This window comes from Oncorhynchus keta, unplaced genomic scaffold (genome assembly GCF_023373465.1).
Source record: "Oncorhynchus keta strain PuntledgeMale-10-30-2019 unplaced genomic scaffold, Oket_V2 Un_contig_5851_pilon_pilon, whole genome shotgun sequence".
Taxonomy (NCBI): Eukaryota; Metazoa; Chordata; class Actinopteri; order Salmoniformes; family Salmonidae; genus Oncorhynchus; species Oncorhynchus keta.
This window is the reverse complement of record NW_026288543.1, coordinates 179,079-197,275: the sequence shown is the minus strand read 5'-3', so window position 1 is coordinate 197,275 and position 18,197 is coordinate 179,079. Positions and strand designations below refer to the sequence as shown.

At 47.4% G+C, this 18,197-nt stretch overlaps 1 pseudogene; it reads right to left on the bottom strand.

Moving 5' to 3' along the window:
• The window catches only part of LOC118382016 (insulin-like growth factor 1 receptor), a 132,447-nt pseudogene that overhangs the window by 27,894 nt on the left and 86,356 nt on the right, over positions 1-18,197 (bottom strand).

The window sequence follows — 18,197 nt, the reverse complement described above, 5'->3', positions numbered from 1 at the left end:
TCCACCCTAACCCCTCTGACCCTAACCCCTCCACCCTAACCCCTCCACCCTAACCCCTCCACCCTAACCCCTCCACCCTAACCCCTCCACCCTAACCCCTCCACCCCTGGTTCTCCACCCCCCCCTCCACCCTAACCCCTCCACCCCTCCACCCTAAGTGATGGCACACCCTAACCCCTCCACCCTAACCCCTACACCCTAACCCCTCACCCTAACCCCTCCACCCTAACCCCTCCACCCTAACCCTCACCTAACCCCTAAACCCCTCCCCTAACCCCTAACCCTCCACCCTAACCCCTCCACCCTAACCCCTCCACCCTAACCCCTCCACCCTAACCCCTCCACCCCTGTCCTTTACCTGAGGGGCTGGTTCTGATGTAGACTACTTCACTCTTGGCTCCCAGGATGTGTCTATCCTCTGCCACCAGAGTGATGGCCTTGACGTAGATGGCATACTGGGTCCAGGGCTTGAGAGGTGACAGTAGAACCCCTCCTTCCCCTGGGGAAGGTCCACGTAACCCCTCCACCCTAACCCCTCCACCCTTAACCCCTACACCCTAACCCCTACACCCTAACCCCTCCACCCTAACCCCTCCACCTAACCCCTCCACCCTAACCCCTCCACCTAACCCCTCCACCCTAACCCCTACACCCTAACCCCTCCACCCTAACCCCTACACCCTAACCCCTCCACCCTAACCCCTCCACCAACCCCCTCCACCCCTGTCCTTTACCTGAGGGGCTGGTTCTGATGTAGACTACTTCACTCTTGGCTCCCAGGATGTGTCTATCCTCTGCCACCAGAGTGATGGCCTTGATATAGATGGCATACTGGGTCCAGGGCTTGAGAGGTGACAGTAGAACCCCTCCACTAACCCCTCCACCCCAACCCCTCCACCCCTAACCCAGACTGATGGGTTAACCCCTCCCACCCTAACCCCTCCAGGCAGACCCCTGACCCTTAACCCCTCCACCCTAACCCACTGATGGGTTAGAGGATATACAGGACTATAGAGTAACCCCTCCACTGATGGGTTAGAGGATAACCCCTCCACCCTAACCCCTCCACCCCTGTCCTTTACCTGAGGGGCTGGTTCTGAGTAGAGACTACTTCACTCTTGGCTCCCAGGATGTGTCTATCCTCTGCCACCAGACTGATGGGTTGAGAGATGGCATACTGGGTCCAGGGCTTGAGGCAGACTGAACCCCTGGGTTAGAATTCTTCTCCTGGGGAAGGTCCACGGCCACCATGTTCCACTGATGGGTTAGAGGACAACCGTCCTGATAAACTCTGTGATGTTCTGATGGGTACGCACTGGAGGAGAGGGCAGACTGATGGGTTAGAGGATATAGAGGAAGTAGAGGCAGACTGATGGGTTAGAGGATATACAGGAAGTAAGGCAGACTGATGGGTTAGGCAGACAGACTGATGGGTTAGAGGATATAGAAGTAGAAGACTGATAGAGGATAGACTGATGGGTTAGAGGATATAGAGACTGAAGTAGAGGCAGACTGATGGGTTAGTATAGAGGTATAGGCAGACTGATGGGTTAGAGGATATACAGGAAGTAGAGGCAGACTGATGGGTTAGAGGATATAGAGGAAGTAGAGGCAGACTGATGGGTTAGAGGATATAGAGGAAGTAGAGGCAGACTGATGGGTTAGAGGATATACAGGAAGTAGAGGCAGACTGATGGGTTAGAGGATATAGAGGAAGTAGAGGCAGACTGATGGGTTAGAGGATATAGAGGAAGTAGAGGCAGACTGATGGGTTAGAGGATATAGAGGAAGTAGAGGCAGACTGATGGGTTAGAGGATATACAGGAAGTAGAGGCAGACTGATGGGTTAGAGGATATAGAGGAAGTAGAGGCAGACTGATGGGTTAGAGGATATAGAGGAAGTAGAGGCAGACTGATGGGTTAGAGGATATAGAGGAAGTAGAGGCAGACTGATGGGTTAGAGGATATAGAGGAAGTAGAGGCAGACTGATGGGTTAGAGGATATAGAGGAAGTAGAGGCAGACTGATGGGTTAGAGGATATAGAGGAAGTAGAGGCAGACTGATGGGTTAGAGGATGTTCTAGAATATAGTTGAAGTAGAGAGACTGATAGGTTAGGGGATATAGAGGAAGTAGAGAGACTGATGGGTTAAAGGATATAGAGGAAGTAGAGAGACTGATGGGTTAGAGGATATAGAGGAAGTAGAGAGACTGATGGGTTAGAGGATATAGAGGAAGTGGAGAAACTGATGGGTTAGAGGATATAGAGGAAGTGGAGAAACTGATGGGTTAGAGGATATAGAGGAAGTGGAGAAACTGATGGGTTAGATGATGTTCTAAGATATGGAGGAAGTACAGCCAGACTGATGGGTTAGGGTTAGATATAGAGGAAGTAGAGTGATGGGTTAGATGATGTTCTAGGATATAGAGGAAGTACAGACAGACTGACTGTAGAGTAACTTACGCCTCCTTGTAGTATAGTATGAATGAGATGAGGTCTCTATAGTCTGGGGGTCTGTAGCGCTGCCAGGTCACTTTGATACGGTTAGACATCGTACTGTTGGACTTGAACCGCAAGATCTTACTCTCACCTGGTGAACACAACCAATCACACAATTTACACAGCCTGTTCACCTGGCAACCAATCACAACCACAGTCAGCTCACCTGGAGAATACAACCAATCACAACGATCAGCCCTGATCCTACAGGTGCTTAGAAACATCGAATCAAACCAGCCCATTACATTGTCTCAGTGGTGAGATCAAACCAGCCCATTACATTGTCTCAGTGGTGAGATCAAACCAGCCCATTACATTGTCTCAGTGGTGAGATCAAACCAGCCCATTACATTGTCTCAGTGTTGAGATCAAACCAGCCCATTACATTGTCTCAGTGGTGAGATCAAACCAGCCCATTACATTGTCTCAGTGGTGAGATCAAACCAGCCCATTACATTGTCTCAGTGGTGAGCCCATTACAAACAAACAGCCCATTACATTGTCTCAGTGTGTGAGATCAAACCAGCCCATTACATTGTCTCAGTGGTGAGATCAAACCAGCCCATTACATTGTCTCAGTGGTGAGATCAAACCAGCCCATTACATTGTCTCAGTGGTGAGATGTCTCAGTGTTGAGATCAAACCAGCCCATTACATTGTCTCAGTGGTGAGATCAAACCAGCCCATTACATTGTCTCAGTGGTGAGATCAAACCAGCCCATTACATTGTCTCAGTGTTGAGATCAAACCAGCCCATTACATTGTCTCAGTGTTGAGATCAAACCAGCCCATTACATTGTCTCAGTGTGAGATCAAACCAGCCCATTACATTGTCTCAGTGGTGAGATCAAACCAGCCCATTACATTGTCTCAGTGGTGAGATCAAACCAGCCCATTACATTGTCTCAGTGGTGAGATCAAACCAGCCCATTACATTGTCTCAGTGTTGAGATCAAACCAGCCCATTACATTGTCTCAGTGTTGAGATCAAACCAGCCCATTACATTGTCTCAGTGTTGAGATCAAACCAGCCCATTACATTGTCTCAGTGGTGAGATCAAACCAGCCCATTACATTGTCTCAGTGGTGAGATCAAACCAGCCCATTACATTGTCTCAGTGGTGAGATCAAACCAGCCCATTACATTGTCTCAGTGGTGAGATCAAACCAGCCCATTACATTGTCTCAGTGGTGAGATCAAACCAGCCCATTACATTGTCTCAGTGGTGAGATCAAACCAGCCCATTACATTGTCTCAGTGGAGATCAAACCAGCCCATTACATTGTCTCAGAGATCAAACCAGCCCATTACATTGTCTCAGTGGTGAGATCAAACCAGCCCATTACATTGTCTCAGTGGTGAGATCAAACCAGCCCATTACATTGTCTCAGTGGTGAGATCAAACCAGCCCATGGTACATTGTCTCAGTGGTGAGATCAAACCAGCCCATTACATTGTCTCAGTGGTGAGATCAAACCAGCCCATCAGATCAAACCAGCCCATTACATTGTCTCAGTGGTGAGATCAAACCAGCCCATTACATTGTCTCAGTGTTGAGATCAAACCAGCCCATTACATTGTCTCAGTGGTGAGATCAAACCAGCCCATTACATTGTCTCAGTGGTGAGATCAAACCAGCCCATTACATTGTCTCAGTGGTGAGATCAAACCAGCCCATTACATTGTCTCAGTGTTGAGATCAAACCAGCCCATTACATTGTCTCAGTGTTGAGATCAAACCAGCCCATTACATTGTCTCAGTGGTGAGATCAAACCAGCCCATTACATTGTCTCAGTGGTGAGATCAAACCAGCCCATTACATTGTCTCAGTGGTGAGATCAAACCAGCCCATTACATTGTCTCAGTGGTGAGATCAAACCAGCCCATTACATTGTCTCAGTGTTGAGATCAAACCAGCCCATTACATTGTCTCAGTGGTGAGATCAAACCAGCCCATTACATTGTCTCAGTGGTGAGATCAAACCAGCCCATTACATTGTCTCAGTGGTGAGATCAAACCAGCCCATTACATTGTCTCAGTGTTGAGATCAAACCAGCCCATTACATTGTCTCAGTGTTGAGATCAAACCAGCCCATTACATTGTCTCCGTGGTGAGATCAAACCAGCCCATTACATTGTCTCAGTGTTGAGATCAAACCAGCCCATTACATTGTCTCTGTGGTGAGATCAAACCAGCCCATTACATTGTCTCAGTGGTGAGATCAAACCAGCCCATTACATTGTCTCAGTGTTGAGATCAAACCAGCCCATTACATTGTCTCAGTGTTGAGATCAAACCAGCCCATTACATTGTCTCAGTGGTGAGATCAAACCAGCCCATTACATTGTCTCAGTGGTGAGATCAAACCAGCCCATTACATTGTCTCAGTGGTGAGATCAAACCAGCCCATTACATTGTCTCAGTGGTGAGATCAAACCAGCCCATTACATTGTCTCAGTGTTGAGATCAAACCAGCCCATTACATTGTCTCCGTGGTGAGATCAAACCAGCCCATTACATTGTCTCAGTGGTGAGATCAAACCAGCCCATTACATTGTCTCAGTGGTGAGATCAAACCAGCCCATTACATTGTCTCAGTGGTGAGATCAAACCAGCCCATTACATTGTCTCCGTGGTGAGATCAAACCAGCCCATTACATTGTCTCAGTGGTGAGATCAAACCAGCCCATTACATTGTCTCAGTGTTGAGATCAAACCAGCCCATTACATTGTCTCAGTGGTGAGATCAAACCAGCCCATTACATTGTCTCAGTGGTGAGATCAAACCAGCCCATTACATTGTCTCAGTGGTGAGATCAAACCAGCCCATTACATTGTCTCAGTGTTGAGATCAAACCAGCCCATTACATTGTCTCAGTGTTGAGATCAAACCAGCCCATTACATTGTCTCAGTGTTGAGATCAAACCAGCCCATTACATTGTCTCAGTGGTGAGATCAAACCAGCCCATTACATTGTCTCCGTGGTGAGATCAAACCAGCCCATTACATTGTCTCAGTGGTGAGATCAAACCAGCCCATTACATTGTCTCAGTGGTGAGATCAAACCAGCCCATTACATTGTCTCAGTGTTGAGATCAAACCAGCCCATTACATTGTCTCAGTGTTGAGATCAAACCAGCCCATTACATTGTCTCAGTGGTGAGATCAAACCAGCCCATTACATTGTCTCCGTGGTGAGATCAAACCAGCCCATTACATTGTCTCAGTGGTGAGATCAAACCAGCCCATTACATTGTCTCAGTGGTGAGATCAAACCAGCCCATTACATTGTCTCAGTGGTGAGATCAAACCAGCCCATTACATTGTCTCAGTGGTGAGATCAAACCAGCCCATTACATTGTCTCAGTGGTGAGATCAAACCAGCCCATTACATTGTCTCAGTGGTGAGATCAAACCAGCCCATTACATTGTCTCAGTGGTGAGATCAAACCAGCCCATTACATTGTCTCAGTGGTGAGATCAAACCAGCCCATTACATTGTCTCAGTGGTGAGATCAAACCAGCCCATTACATTGTCTCAGTGTTGAGATCAAACCAGCCCATTACATTGTCTCAGTGGTGAGATCAAACCAGCCCATTACATTGTCTCAGTGTTGAGATCAAACCAGCCCATTACATTGTCTCCGTGGTGAGATCAAACCAGCCCATTACATTGTCTCAGTGTTGAGATCAAACCAGCCCATTACATTGTCTCAGTGGTGAGATCAAACCAGCCCATTACATTGCCTCAGTGGTGAGATCAAACCAGCCCATTACATTGTCTCCGTGGTGAGATCAAACCAGCCCATTACATTGTCTCTGTGGTGAGATCAAACCAGCCCATTACATTGTCTCAGTGTTGAGATCAAACCAGCCCATTACATTGTCTCCGTGGTGAGATCAAACCAGCCCATTACATTGTCTCAGTGGTGAGATCAAACCAGCCCATTACATTGTCTCAGTGGTGAGATCAAACCAGCCCATTACATTGTCTCAGTGGTGAGATCAAACCAGCCCATTACATTGTCTCCGTGGTGAGATCAAACCAGCCCATTACATTGTCTCAGTGGTGAGATCAAACCAGCCCATTACATTGTCTCAGTGGTGAGATCAAACCAGCCCATTACATTGTCTCAGTGGTGAGATCAAACCAGCCCATTACATTGTCTCAGTGGTGAGATCAAACCAGCCCATTACATTGTCTCAGTGTTGAGATCAAACCAGCCCATTACATTGTCTCAGTGGTGAGATCAAACCAGCCCATTACATTGTCTCAGTGGTGAGATCAAACCAGCCCATTACATTGTCTCAGTGGTGAGATCAAACCAGCCCATTACATTGTCTCAGTGGTGAGATCAAACCAGCCCATTACATTGTCTCAGTGGTGAGATCAAACCAGCCCATTACATTGTCTCAGTGGTGAGATCAAACCAGCCCATTACATTGTCTCAGTGGTGAGATCAAACCAGCCCATTACATTGTCTCAGTGGTGAGATCAAACCAGCCCATTACATTGTCTCAGTGGTGAGATCAAACCAGCCCATTACATTGTCTCAGTGGTGAGATCAAACCAGCCCATTACATTGTCTCCGTGGTGAGATCAAACCAGCCCATTACATTGTCTCAGTGGTGAGATCAAACCAGCCCATTACATTGTCTCAGTGGTGAGATCTCAGTGGTGAGATCAAACCAGCCCATTACATTGTCTCAGTGGTGAGATCAAACCAGCCCATTACATTGTCTCAGTGGTGAGATCAAACCAGCCCATTACATTGTCTCAGTGGTGAGATCAAACCAGCCCATTACATTGTCTCAGTGGTGAGATCAAACCAGCCCATTACATTGTCTCAGTGGTGAGATCAAACCAGCCCATTACATTGTCTCAGTGGTGAGATCAAACCAGCCCATTACATTGTCTCAGTGGTGAGATCAAACCAGCCCATTACATTGTCTCCGTGGTGAGATCAAACCAGCCCATTACATTGTCTCAGTGGTGAGATCAAACCAGCCCATTACATTGTCTCAGTGTTGAGATCAAACCAGCCCATTACATTGTCTCAGTGGTGAGATCAAACCAGCCCATTACATTGTCTATGTGGTGAGATCAAACCAGCCCATTACATTGTCTCAGTGGTGAGATCAAACCAGCCCATTACATTGTCTCAGTGTTGAGATCAAACCAGCCCATTACATTGTCTCAGTGGTGAGATCAAACCAGCCCATTACATTGTCTCAGTGGTGAGATCAAACCAGCCCATTACATTGTCTCAGTGGTGAGATCAAACCAGCCCATTACATTGTCTCTGTGGTGAGATCAAACCAGCCCATTACATTGTCTCAGTGGTGAGATCAAACCAGCCCATTACATTGTCTCAGTGGTGAGATCAAACCAGCCCATTACATTGTCTCAGTGGTGAGATCAAACCAGCCCATTACATTGTCTCAGTGGTGAGATCAAACCAGCCCATTACATTGTCTCAGTGGTGAGATCAAACCAGCCCATTACATTGTCTCAGTGGTGAGATCAAACCAGCCCATTACATTGTCTCAGTGGTGAGATCAAACCAGCCCATTACATTGTCTCAGTGGTGAGATCAAACCAGCCCATTACATTGTCTCCGTGGTGAGATCAAACCAGCCCATTACATTGTCTCAGTGGTGAGATCAAACCAGCCCATTACATTGTCTCAGTGTTGAGATCAAACCAGCCCATTACATTGTCTCAGTGGTGAGATCAAACCAGCCCATTACATTGTCTATGTGGTGAGATCAAACCAGCCCATTACATTGTCTCAGTGTGAGATCAAACCAGCCCATTACATTGTCTCAGTGTTGAGATCAAACCAGCCCATTACATTGTCTCAGTGGTGAGATCAAACCAGCCCATTACATTGTCTCAGTGGTGAGATCAAACCAGCCCATTACATTGTCTAAGTGGTGAGATCAAACCAGCCCATTACATTGTCTCAGTGGTGAGATCAAACCAGCCCATTACATTGTCTCAGTGGTGAGATCAAACCAGCCCATTACATTGTCTCAGTGGTGAGATCAAACCAGCCCATTACATTGTCTCAGTGGTGAGATCAAACCAGCCCATTACATTGTCTCAGTGGTGAGATCAAACCAGCCCATTACATTGTCTCAGTGGTGAGATCAAACCAGCCCATTACATTGTCTCAGTGGTGAGATCAAACCAGCCCATTACATTGTCTCAGTGGTGAGATCAAACCAGCCCATTACATTGTCTCAGTGGTGAGATCAAACCAGCCCATTACATTGTCTCAGTGGTGAGATCAAACCAGCCCATTACATTGTCTCAGTGGTGAGATCAAACCAGCCCATTACATTGTCTCAGTGGTGAGATCAAACCAGCCCATTACATTGTCTCAGTGGTGAGATCAAACCAGCCCATTACATTGTCTCAGTGGTGAGATCAAACCAGCCCATTACATTGTCTCAGTGTTGAGATCAAACCAGCCCATTACATTGTCTCAGTGGTGAGATCAAACCAGCCCATTACATTGTCTCCGTGGTTCTTATTTTTCTTCCTGCCTTGTTCAGGGGCAGAACAACAGATTTTTACCTGGTCACTTCAGGGATTTGATCCAGCAACCTTTCAGTTACTGGCCCAATGCTCTAACCACTAGGCTACCTGCCACTCCACATGCAGTACACAGCTATTGTTTCAACGAATGGACATGGCTGAACCACGCAGTATATACAGCACCAGTCAAAGGTTTGGACACACCTACTCATTCCAGGGTTTTTCTTTATTTTGACAATTTTCACATTGTAGAATAATAGTGAAGACATCAAAACGATGAAATAACATGTATATGGAATCATGTAGTAACCAAAAAAGTGTTAAACTGATCAAAATATATTTCAGATTCTTCAAAGTAGCCACCATTTTGCCTTGATGACAGCTTGGCACACTCTTGGCAGGGTAGCCTAGTGGTTAGAGCGTTGGACTAGTAACCGAAAGGTTGCAAGTTCGAATCCCCGAGCTGACAAGGTACAAATCTGTCGTTCTGCCCCTGAACAGGCAGTTAACCCCACTGTTCCTTGGCCGTCATTGAAAATAAACATTTGTTCTTTACTGACTTGCCTAGTAAAATAAAGGTAAAAAAAATGTTTTTTAAATCTTTCAAGCAGCTTCATGATGTAATCACTTGGAATACATTTCAATTAACAGGTGTGCCTTGTTAAAATGCTAATTTGTGTAATTTCTTTCCTTCTCAATGCGTTTGAGCCAATCAGTTGTGTTGTGACAAGGTAGGGGTGGTATACAGAAGATATCCCCATTTCCTAAAAGACCAAGTCCACATTATCAAAAGAACAACTCCAATAAGCAAAGAGAAACGACAGCCAATCGGAACATTTCAAGAACTTTGAAAGTTTCTTCAAGTGCGGTCGTAAAAACCCTCAAAGCGCTGATGATGAAACTGTCTCTCGAGGACCGCCACAGGAAAGGAAGACCCAGTGTTACCTCTACTGCAGAGGATAAGTTCATTAGAGTTGACTGCACCTCAGATTGCAGCCCAGTTCAAGTAACAGACACATCTCAACATCAACTGTTCAGAGGAGACTGTGTGAATCAGGACTTCATGATTGAATTGCTGCAAAGAAACCACTACTAAAGGACACAAACAAGAAAAATTTGCTTGGGCCAAGAAACACGAGCAATGGACATTAGACCGGTGGAAATCTGTCCTTTGGTCTGATGCAGAGTAGGTGAACGGATGATCTCTGCATGTGTGGTTCCCACCGTGAAGCATGGAGGAGGTGGTGTGATGGTGTGTGGTTCCCACCGTGAAGCATGGAGGAGGTGGTGTGATGGTGTGGGGTTCCCACCGTGAAGCATGGAGGAGGTGGTGTGATGGTGTGGGGTTCCCACCGTGAAGCATGGAGGAGGTGGTGTGATGGTGTGTGGTTCCCACCGTGAAGCATGGAGGAGGTGGTGTGATGGTGTGGGGTTCCCACCGTGAAGCATGGAGGAGGTGGTGTGATGGTGTGGAGATGCTTTGCCAGTGACACTGATTTAGTTAGAATAAACCAGCCTGGCTACCACAGCATTCTGCAGCGATACGCCATCCCATCTGGTTTACGCTTAGTGGGACTATCATTTGTTTTTCAACAGGAGAATGACCCAACACACCTCCAGGCTGTGTAAGGGCCATTTGACCAAGAAGGAGAGTGATGGAGTGCTGCATCAGATGACCTGGCCTCCACAATCACCTGACCTCAACCCAATTGAGATGGTTTGGGATGAGTTGGACCACCGAGTGAAGGAAAAAAAGCCAACAAGTGCTCAGCATATGTGGGAACTCCTTCAAGACCGTTGGAAAAGTATTCCTCATGAAGCTGGTTGAGAGAATGCCAAGTGTGCTAAGCTGTCATCGAGGCAAAGGGTGGCTACTTTGAAGAATCTAAAATCTATATTTTGATTTGTTTAAGTTTTTTAGTTCCTACATAATTGTGTATGTGTTATTTCATAGTTTGGATGTTTTCACTAATGTAGAAAATAGCAAAACTAAAAAAGAGAACTTGAATGAGTAGGTGTCCAAACTTTTGAATGGTACTGCAATGTAGTAACTAAAAAGGTTTAAAATAAAGTATAGTATTATAGAGCTGTATAGTATAGAGCTGTTAAATATAAAGTATGGTATTATAGAGCTGTATAGTATAGAGCTGTTAAATATAAAGTATGGTATTATAGAGCTGTATAGTATAGAGCTGTTAAATATAAAGTATGGTATCATAGAGCTGTATAGTATAGAGCTGTTAAATATAAAGTATGGTATCATAGAGCTGTATAGTATAAGCTGTTAAATATAAAGTATGGTATCATAGAGCTGTATAGTATAGAGCTGTTAAATACAAAGTATAGTATTATAGAGCTGTATAGTATAGAGCTGTTAAATATAAAGTATGGTATCATAGAGCTGTATAGTATAGAGCTGTTAAATATAAAGTATGGTATCATAGAGCTGTATAGTATAGAGCTGTTAAATACAAAGTATAATATCATAGAGCTGTATAGTATAGAGCTGTTAAATAGTAAAGTATAATATCATAGAGCAGTACAGTATAATATCATAGAGCAGTACAGTATAATATCATAGAGCAGTACAGTATAATATCATAGAGCAGTACAGTATAATATCATAGAGCTGTACAGTATAATATCATAGAGCAGTACAGTATAATATCATAGAGCAGTACAGTATAATATCATAGAGCAGTACAGTATAATATCATAGAGCAGTACAGTATAATATCATAGAGCAGTACAGTATAATATCATAGAGCTGTACAGTATAATATCATAGAGCTGTACAGTATAATATCATAGAGCTGTACAGTATAATATCATAGAGCAGTACAGTATAATATCATAGAGCAGTACAGTATAATATCATAGAGCTGTACAGTATAATATCATAGAGCAGTACAGTATAATATCATAGAGCAGTACAGTATAATATCATAGAGCAGTACAGTATAATATCATAGAGCAGTACAGTATAATATCATAGAGCTGTACAGTATAATATCATAGAGCAGTACAGTATAATATCATAGAGCTGTACAGTATAATATCATAGAGCAGTACAGTATAATATCATAGAGCAGTACAGTATAATATCATAGAGCTGTACAGTATAATATCATAGAGCTGTACAGTATAATATCATAGAGCAGTACAGTATAATATCATAGAGCAGTACAGTATAATATCATAGAGCAGTACAGTATAATATCATAGAGCAGTACAGTATAATATCATAGAGCAGTACAGTATAATATCATAGAGCAGTACAGTATAATATCATAGAGCAGTACAGTATAATATCATAGAGCAGTACAGTATAATATCATAGAGCTGTACAGTATAATATCATAGAGCAGTACAGTATAATATCATAGAGCAGTACAGTATAATATCATAGAGCAGTACAGTATAATATCATAGAGCAGTACAGTATAATATCATAGAGCAGTACAGTATAATATCATAGAGCAGTACAGTATAATATCATAGAGCAGTACAGTATAATATCATAGAGCTGTACAGTATAATATCATAGAGCAGTACAGTATAATATCATAGAGCTGTACAGTATAATATCATAGAGCTGTACAGTATAATATCATAGAGCTGTACAGTATAATATCATAGAGCTGTACAGTATAATATCATAGAGCAGTACAGTATAATATCATAGAGCAGTACAGTATAATATCATAGAGCAGTACAGTATAATATCATAGAGCAGTACAGTATAATATCATAGAGCAGTACAGTATAATATCATAGAGCAGTACAGTATAATATCATAGAGCAGTACAGTATAATATCATAGAGCAGTACAGTATAATATCATAGAGCAGTACAGTATAATATCATAGAGCTGTACAGTATAATATCATAGAGCAGTACAGTATAATATCATAGAGCTGTACAGTATAATATCATAGAGCAGTACAGTATAATATCATAGAGCAGTATACAGTATATAGAGCAGTATCTAATATCATAGAGCAGTACAGTATAATATCATAGAGCAGTACAGTATAATATCATAGAGCAGTACAGTATAATATCATAGAGCAGTACAGTATAATATCATAGAGCAGTACAGTATAATATCATAGAGCAGTACAGTATAATATCATAGAGCAGTACAGTATAATATCATAGAGCAGTACAGTATAATATCATAGAGCTGTACAGTATAATATCATAGAGCAGTACAGTATAATATCATAGAGCAGTACAGTATAATATCATAGAGCAGTACAGTATAATATCATAGAGCAGTACAGTATAATATCATAGAGCAGTACAGTATAATATCATAGAGCAGTACAGTATAATATCATAGAGCAGTACAGTATAATATCATAGAGCAGTACAGTATAATATAAGTATCGTACAGCTTGCTCGGTCTCCGTTGTTCCTGAAGTCGTCCTCCTCAAACTTCTCTGTGATGCCCGTCCTCTGCCACATCTTCCGGATCTCCGACATGCAGAGTTTGGGGTTGGATCGGAAGAACAGTTTCCCGGCACGGATGGTCAGGTTGTGCTGGGTCCAATCCCACAAGAACTGGAGGTGCTGATTGTCTACTGCATGGAAAGCATACATGCTGAGGGAATTGGGGGGCGGAGAGGAGGAACAGAGGAGAGAGAGGAGAGAGAGGTGGGGAGGGAGGGAGAGGAGTAAGGTGAGGTCGAGAGGTGGGGAGGGAGAGAGAGGAGAGAGGTGGGGAGGGAGAGGAGGGAGAGAGGGGAGGAGAGGTGGGGAGGGGAGAGAGGTGGGGAGGGAGAGAGAGAGGGAGAGAGGTGGGGAGGGAGGGAGGAGAGAGGTGGGGAGGGAGGGAGAGGTGGGGAGGGAGAGAGGTGGGGGGGAGAGGAGGGAGAGAGGAGGGGAGGGAGGAGAGGAGAGGAGGGAGGGAGGAGGGAGAGAGGGAGAGGGAGGGGAGGGGGAGAGAGAGAGGTGGTGGGGGAGGAGAGGAGAGAGGTGGTGGGAGGCAGGGAGGGAGAGAGGGGAGGGGTGGGGAGGGGGGGAGAGAGAGAGAGAGGAGGGGGGAGGGGAGAGAGGTGGAGGAGGGAGAGAGGTGGGGAGGGAGGGAGAGAGGTGAGGTGGAGGTGAGGGAGGGGGAGGGAGGTGGGGAGGGGAGGGAGAGAGGGGGGAGGGAGAGGGGAGGGAGAGGGTGGGGAGGGAGAGAGAGAGAGGTGGGGAGGGAGAGAGAGGGGAGAGGTGGGGGGAGGGAGAGAGAGGTGGAGAGGGGGGGAGGAGAGAGAGGTGGGGAGGGAGAGGAGGAGGGGAGAGGGGAGAGAGGTGGGGAGGGAGAGAGGAGGGGAGGGGAGGGAGGGGAGGGAGAGAGGTGGGGAGGGAGAGAGGAGAGAGGTGGGGAGGGGAGAGAGAGGGGAGAGGGAGGGAGGAGAGGGAGGGGAGGGAGAGAGGTGGGAGGGAGAGAGGAGAGAGGTGGGGAGGGAGAGGGGAGAGTGGTGGGGAGGGAGAGAGAGGAGAGAGGTGGGGAGGGAGAGAGAGGTGGGGAGGGAGGGAGGGAGAGAGGTGGGAGGGAGAGAGAGGAGAGAGGTGGGGAGGGAGAGAGAGGAAGAGGTGGGGAGGGAGAGAGAGGGGAGAGGTGGGGAGGGGAGATAGGTGGGAGGGAAAGGGGAGATAGGTGGGGAGGGAGAGGGAGAGAGGTGGGGAGGGAGAGAGAGAGAGGGGAGGGGGAGAGAGAGGTGGGGAGGGAGAGGAGAGGTGGGGAGGGGAGAGAGGAGAGATGGGGAGGGAGAGAGGTGAGGAGGTGGGGAGAGAGAGGAGAGAGGTGGGGAGGGAGAGAGAGGTAGAGAGGTGGGGAGAGGGAGAGGAGAGATGGGGAGGGAGAGAGAGAGAGAGGTAGGGAGGGAGAGAGAGAGAGAGGTGGGGAGGGAGAGAGAGAGAGGTGGAGGAGAGAGAGGAGGGGAGGGGAGAGATGGGGAGGGAGAGAGGTGGGGAGAGAGAGAGGAGAGGGAGGAGAGATGGGGAGGGAGAGAGAGAGAGGGTGGAGGGAGGAGGAGATGGGGAGGGAGAGGTGAGGGAGGAGAGAGGGAGGAGAGATGGGGAGGGAGGAGAGATGGGGAGGGAGAGAGAGGTGGAGGGAGGGAGAGAGAGGAGGGAGGAGAGGGGAGGGAGGAGAGATGGGGAGGGAGGAGAGATGGGGAGGGAGGAGAGATGGGGAGGGAGGAGAGATGGGGAGGGAGAGAGAGAGAGAGGTGGAGGGAGGAGAGATGGGGAGGGAGAGAGAGAGAGGTGGAGGGAGGAGAGATGGGGAGGGAGAGGGAGAGAGGTGGGGGAGAGAGATGGGGAGGGAGAGAGAGAGAGGGGAGGGAGGAGAGATGGGGAGGGGGAGAGAGAGAGGTGGAGGGAGGAGAGATGGGGAGGGAGAGAGAGAGAACAGGGAGTCACCACCAGTAAACAGAAATATCCTCTCAGTCTGATGGTCTCCACCACACTAACCCTGCAGTCTGATGGTCCCCACCACACTAACCCTGCAGTCTGATGGTCTCCACCACACTAACCCTGCAGTCTGATGGTCTCCACCACACTAACCCTGCAGTCTGATGGTCTCCACCACACTAACCCTCAGTCTGATGGTCCCACCACACTAACCCTGCAGTCTGATGGTCTCCACCACACTAACCCTGCAGTCTGATGGTCTCCACCACACTAACCCTGCAGTCTGATGGTCTCCACCACACTAACCCTGCAGTCTGATGGTCTCCACCACACTAACCCTGCAGTCTGATGGTCTCCACCACCACCACACTAACCCTGCAGTCTGATGGTCCCCACCACACTAACCCTGCAGTCTGATGGTCTCCACCACACTAACCCTGCAGTCTGATGGTCTCCACCACACTAACCCTGCAGTCTGATGGTCTCCACCACACTAACCCTGCAGTCTGATGGTCCCCACCACACTAACCCTGCAGTCTGATGGTCTCCACCACACTAACCCTGCAGTCTGATGGTCCCCACCACACTAACCCTGCAGTCTGATGGTCTCCACCACACTAACCCTGCAGTCTGATGGTCTCCACCACACTAACCCTGCAGTCTGATGGTCTCCACCACACTAACCCTGCAGTCTGATGGTCTCCACCACACTAACCCTGCAGTCTGATGGTCTCCACCACACTAACCCTGCAGTCTGATGGTCTCCACCACACTAACCCTGCAGTCTGATGGTCTCCACCACACTAACCCTGCAGTCTGATGGTCTCCACCACACTAACCCTGCAGTCTGATGGTCTCCACCACACTAACCCTGCAGTCTGATGGTCTCCACCACACTAACCCTGCAGTCTGATGGTCTCCACCACACTAACCCTCAGTCTGATGGTCTCCACCACACTAACCCTGCAGTCTGATGGTCTCCACCACACTAACCCTGCAGTCTGATGGTCTCCACCACACTAACCCTGCAGTCTGATGGTCTCCACCACACTAACCCTGCAGTCTGATGGTCCCCACCACACTAACGGTCTCCCACCACACTAACCCCGCAGTCTGCTTTCAGATTAGATGACTGCAGTCTGATGGTCCCCACCACACTAACCCTGCAGTCTGATGGTCTCCACCACACTAACCCTGCAGTCTGATGGTCCCACCACACTAACCCTGCAGTCTGATGGTCTCCACCACACCAACCCTGCAGTCTGATGGTCTCCACCACATTAACCCTGCAGTCTGATGGTCTCCACCACACTAACCCTCAGTCTGATGGTCTCCACCACACTAACCCTGCAGTCTGATGGTCTCCACCACACTAACCCTGCAGTCTGATGGTCTCCACCACACTAACCCTGCAGTCTGATGGTCTCCACCACACTAACCCTGCAGTCTGATGGTCTCCACCACACTAACCCTGCAGTCTGATGGTCTCCACCACACTAACCCTGCAGTCTGATGGTCTCCACCACACTAACCCTGCAGTCTGATGGTCTCCACCACACTAACCCTGCAGTCTGATGGTCTCCACCACACTAACCCTGCAGTCTGATGGTCTCCACCACACTAACCCTGCAGTCTGATGGTCTCCACCACACTAACCCTCAGTCTGATGGTCTCCACCACACTAACCCTGGGAGGGGTCTCCCCACACTAACCCGCAGTCTGCTTTCACCCTTTGTGATTAGGACTATTATAATATTAACAGGGCCCTGCCTGAGACCAGAGACCAGAGGAGATGGACAGATTTTAAACAGGGACAAATAATGGAGAGAAGACAGAGAGAGGGGCAGATTTTAACAGGGCCAAACGGAGAGAAGACAGAGAAAATGAGAGAGGAGAGGGGCAGATTTTAACAGGGCCAAACAGGAGAGAAGACAGAGATAATGAGAGAGGAGAGGGGCAGATTTTAACAGGGCCAAACAGAGAGAGGGGCAGAACAGAGTGACAGAGACAGAGATACAGGGCCAAACAGAGAGAAGACAGAGAGGGAGAGGGGCAGATTTTAACAGGGCCAAACGGAGAGAAGACAGAGAAAATGAGAGAGGGAGAGGGGCAGATTTTAACAGGGCCAAACGGAGAGAAGACAGAGATAATGAGAGAGGAGAGGGGCAGATTTGGTATGCTGCTACCTAACATAGTGGGATGCAGGGTGGTATGCTGCTACCTAACATAGTGGGATGCAGGGTGGTATGCTGCTACCTAACATAGTGGGATGCAGGGTGGTCTGCTGCTACCTAACATAGTGGGATGCAGGGTGGTATGCTGCTGCCTAACATAGTGGGATGCAGGGTGGTATGCTGCTACCTAACATAGTGGGATGCAGGGTGGTCTGCTGCTACCTAACATAGTGGGATGCAGGGTGGTCTGCTGCTACCTAACATAGTGGGATGCAGGGTGGTCTGCTGCTACCTAACATAGTGGGATGCAGGGTGGTCTGCTGCTACCTAACATAGTGGGATGCAGGGTGGTATGCTGCTGCCTAACATAGTGGGATGCAGGGTGGTATGCTGCTACCTAACATAGTGGGATGCAGGGTGGTATGCTGCTACCTAACATAGTGGGATGCAGGGTGGTCTGCTGCTACCTAACATAGTGGGATGCAGGGTGGTATGCTGCTACCTAACATAGTGGGATGCAGGGTGGTCTGCTGCTGCCTAACATAGTGGGATGCAGGGTGGTATGCT